Source organism: Branchiostoma lanceolatum, chromosome 2 (assembly GCF_035083965.1).
Source record: "Branchiostoma lanceolatum isolate klBraLanc5 chromosome 2, klBraLanc5.hap2, whole genome shotgun sequence".
Taxonomy (NCBI): domain Eukaryota; kingdom Metazoa; phylum Chordata; class Leptocardii; order Amphioxiformes; family Branchiostomatidae; genus Branchiostoma; species Branchiostoma lanceolatum.
The window spans coordinates 3,904,435-3,909,190 of NC_089723.1; the positions used below are offsets into that span (position 1 = coordinate 3,904,435).

The 4,756-nt window shown below is 41.5% G+C and overlaps 1 long non-coding RNA gene across 1 annotated transcript; it reads right to left on the minus strand.

Moving 5' to 3' along the window:
• Positions 1–930: 930 nt before the first annotated feature.
• Positions 931–3,998, minus strand: LOC136426618 (uncharacterized). The gene is made up of 3 exons (XR_010754314.1): positions 3,863–3,998; positions 3,443–3,553; positions 931–1,040 (listed from the first exon to the last, which is right to left on the minus strand). It is a non-coding gene; the product is annotated as an uncharacterized lncRNA (long non-coding RNA).
• Between the last annotated feature and the right edge of the window lie 758 nt (positions 3,999–4,756).

Below are 4,756 nucleotides of genomic sequence, written 5' to 3' on the forward strand. Positions count from 1 at the left end.
ATATAACGGAGGGGGCCCCAAATTCGCCATTTTTTTTTCTAAATCATATTTTTCAAATGTAAATTTCATGAACTAAACTTGAACAAAGTATTGTATGCATATCAAACTTCAACATTTTATGCTTGGAAGAAAAGTAAAAGTAACATTAACATTGTAGCTTAACATGTCAAAAATTAAGGCAACTCAAAGTGGCAAATTTAGGCTACAGTGGCGAATTTGGGGCCCCCTCCGTTACATGTATATCGTCCTGAGGAATGTGACAAAAGGACTACTGAAACATGAATATTTCTTGTTCATGTTTGAAGAGACCCAATGCACAATGTAGTTAAACAATTTAGACGCGTCCCCCATCATGCATTATAAGTATAACTAAGAAAATGCCTGGCACTGACAGTATTTCAAACAATTTCAAATTATCTTCTTTACATATTGACAATATTTCAAACTATTCTAAACTCTTCCGAAAATAATTTCATCAGGTTGGTAGAACATAGGATATTTGGAGTTTCTTTTAATACAACCAGCCTCACCTGCTGACGTTTCGGTGTCTGTCAGACACCGGTACCTTCTTCAGAGCTTCTAACTGGAATACTGCTTATCACCGCTATAAGTAGCCGATGTAGGTGGCGCTTATTTTGCGGCGAGAACGTAATCCCAAACGTGACTGAGCTTGTATCCCCCCTCGTCTCGGTTCATCACTGGTGATGACTTCCTGATCCATACTGCCTCCTTGATCCAACTAATGCGTCTGTTGTCCTCTTTGTCTATTACTTTGGCCCCATCCCGGTCTGACAGACACCAAAACGTCAGCAGATGAGATTACCTGGTTGTGTTAAAAGAAACTCCAAATATCCAATTCTAAACTCTTTTATGCACATATTGTTATTTTTCCCAAGGAGGTATATAACTTTACCCTGAACAGGGCAACGTACAGTTTTGCTCATCCGACAGATCGTCGCAGTCGGCCAGAGAGTCACAGATCCATTCTTCCGGGATGCACTGCCACTCATTGAACCTCTCGCAGTAGAGGGCACAGGCTGCTATAATATGGAAATCGAGACAGACGTTAGTCAAGCCCCAATCTCACTGGACCCGCGGCACGTCGGCGAGATTTTTGGTAGTGTATCCTTGATCTTAACAGTCTATCTGATCGATGATCAAGCTCTCATTTATTTGCTATCAAGACCGTCCTTTGTTTCTTCTGAATATGATAGTGAAATTTGGGGCTTGACCCAGGATTATATTGTAGCTGGCAAACGTCTTAAAACCTAGTAAGGCTGTGTTTATATACTGATTTTTAATTGCTTATTATGTTTAGCCATACCAAGTATGGCTCAACATATTGTTTTTACTCAGGTTTCTTCTCCTCCTTCTTCTCCTGTCAAATCTTCAAATCGAATCATCTCTGTCATTTTTTGACCAAATGACCTGAAATTTGGTACAACTGTAGTATAGGCAAATACCCCCCACCGTTTTTTTTCTTCATTTTTTTCGATATTGACCTTGAAAGTGGGTTTATTGAGGTTTTTCTGACCAAAAATGTACATTTTGGCCTCCGGTGTTCTGGAAATACATCCAAATGACCTGAAATTTGCTATGGGGGTACATTGAACAAATATTCAAAGAACCGCATTCGCACTTTTGGCATATATCACTTCAAAATACGATTTTGCAGGGTATTTTAAGGGAAAATATTGGGTATTTTCCTCATATGACCATATGACCTAAAGTTCAGTGACCCCAACTGCACCTGGCCTGTGAGCCTGACCATATGACCTAAAGGTCAGTAACCCCAAGCGCCTTGCCTGCAGCTGTGAGCCTTGCGACAACCTGATTGGCCAATTGAGTTAATCTAATTATCTTGCATTTCTGGCGCATGTGTGTTAGTATTCATACCAAATATGGTATGGGAATTCCTAGGGCATGTGATTACATGGCTTTGTTCACTCTTTCTCCAGTTCCTATGTATTAAACCAAAATAATGTGAAATTTGGCAAGTGTCTGCCTTGGTCATGTACACAGGCCCCAATTCAAATGTTTGGCATACAGCCTTTCAAAATGATTTTTGAAATAAAGCATTTTTTCGTTTCGTTATTTTCAGCCCAAAATGTATACTATTGAATCATGCATTCAAACAAAGGGGTGTCACGTTTTTATATTTCACCCATACTATCGCTGAAATATGTCGTTTTGGGTCATTTCCTAGCCTCCTTCGCAGACTTCCTATGAACAGCGGTGTATATATTTGGGGGGGGGGCAATGTTTTCTAAAGGGAGTTGTGTAGCCAAGGGAGTTGTGTAGCCGAATGACGCTGTTCATATCCACACATATATATACTTTGGATATGAACAGCATCCCTCGGCTACACAACTCCCTTGGCTACACAACTCCCTTTAGAAAACCTTCCCCCCCCCCCCCCCCCAAATATATACACCGCTGTTCATAGGAAGTCTGCGAAGGAGGCTATTCATTTCCTTCTTCTCCTGTCAAATCTTCATATATATCATTATGTATACTATGGAAAACTTCTTCCTTCCCTGGGGTTGATCTTTTTTAATTCAATTTTGAACTGGGTTGATTATGCGCAAGAGTGTAATTTTGAGTGGATATTTTTCGACTGGTCTAGTTTACATGGAGATGGCATGGAATATCCCATTGTTGCAAGGGGAGGATTCTTTAATTATTTATTTCAATTTTGAGCTGGAGTGATTATGAAAAAGTCCATTTGTTAGCAGAAGTGTATTTGTTAATTGATAAGTGGATATGGTTTTGGACTGGTCCATATTGTGTTGAGGTGCTACTGGAAGACTCCATCCTGTATGGAGAGACTAATTGTTTTTAAACTCAATTTTGGACTGGGGTGATCCATTTTTTTCAGTGGAAGTATTTTAGAATGGTCCATTGTTATTTGGGGACAGTCCATTTTTTTGCATGGCGAGAAGTATGGCTAAACGTGCTGTATTTGCTCGCAAATGTTGCCTTTCTAGTATTGCTTGTTTGTATTGGACTACGTAAATGCTGTTACTTATTGTTATTGTATTTGTCTAGGTCAATTGTAATTTTGATATTAGCTACTGCTAGAGTGCATCTCATGTCTCCTGTGTATTCTTTAGGTGATTAATAAATAAAAAAGGGCAATCCGGAGAGTAGCCTGGTCCCAGTCTCTATGGGGTCGGCTTTGGGGTGTTTTACCGGGCCCAGTCTGCTTTATGTATTCGTATCTGTCAGCCTGTCTACACAGCTGCCATATAGAATTTCGCAGCCTGTCTACTTTAGCTGCCATAGAGTTCCGCCGCCAATTCAATCCAAGGCCGTAAACCCACACCCCGAGCGGGCTAAGCTGTCTGGGCGGGCGGGCATCACTCTAAACGCCGTAGAGATTTCGGGGAGCCCCGCTGGTAGAGATTCCATGCTATCTGGAGAGGAAATGATTGTCACTCACGGCAATCGAGCTCGTCCGCCCCATCCCTACAGTCCTCGTACCCGTCACACCTGTAGTCTGCAGGGAAGCAGCTGCCGTCTCCGCAGGTGAGGGTGGTGTTCTCCGTACAAGCTGGATCAGTACGGATGGAATAATCAATTACCGTTTAAGATTACACTTACAAAATGTATTCTTAAATCTAATTCTACAATACATCAGTATTTCAAAGCCCACATATACGACTGATGTTTTGATAATGTATATGCTAGGCATTAGTTGTATTTAACTATGAATGTTTTCTCAGAAAAAGTGTTCAGTGTACATGATTCAGCCTGTTTGCTGTGATGTATTACTTCGCAAATAAACCATTTATTCATAATTTACTTAAGAACAGAAAAATTACATCTTTGTGATCACGAAGATTTAATTTTGAATACTTACCGACTTGACCACCGGTTGTGACTTTATTGTTCAGCCAGTCGACGTAGTTGGAGACTTTAGTGAAGACGGAGGGTTTGTACCTTTTGCCGCATTCATCTGCCCAACTTGGGAGGCCCGTGAGGTACCAGCGACCATCCTCACCTTCATTTGATGAAAAAGGGCGGTATTTATTTATTCAGATTTACCACATTTGTGGAAGGAGTGACATAGATATAACAGGTGACTATCACCTTTTCAAGATGTCAACCCAGACCAGACTGTAAGGTTTTGACCATCGTACACCGGGGCATGCCCCTACTCTTTTTCGAAAGGTCTGGTGGGTTCTTTAACGTGCGTGGGGTGTGGCTCACCGTAAACACGGGACCTCTATTTAACGTCCTATCTGAGGGACGTTCCTAACCAAAGCTAGGTACTCATTTAGACCTGGGTGAAGTGAGGAAATTTGTGTTAAGTGCCTTTCACAAGGGCACAACGTCCGGGCGCATGTCCAGACATGTCTGGGGGCAAGCCGGGATCGAACTCGGGTTCCCTTGTTTGACGGCCGAATGTTCAGCCGTAATTGCTGTAATTAGGTTTATGAAATAAAGAAAAAGGTTTTTTACTATCATTGTGAAAATTGAGACGAATTACGAAGGTTTCTAGAGTTTCTACGCACTGGACGCTTTCTAGGAACATATTGAATGAAAGTAGTTCAAACCAGTTTAGCTCACTTTTCGCGACAGGAATGGCAGACGATGTGCACGATATAGACAGATTCATTGTACCGTAGGGCTGCAAACCTTTAGGTACCAGAAGCATACCTGGTGAGTTAGCAACAATAGCCAAGATTTAAACCTCCGACTTCTAGGTCCAGAGACAGGGTCATTAACCACTGGAAATACACACACGCTAACA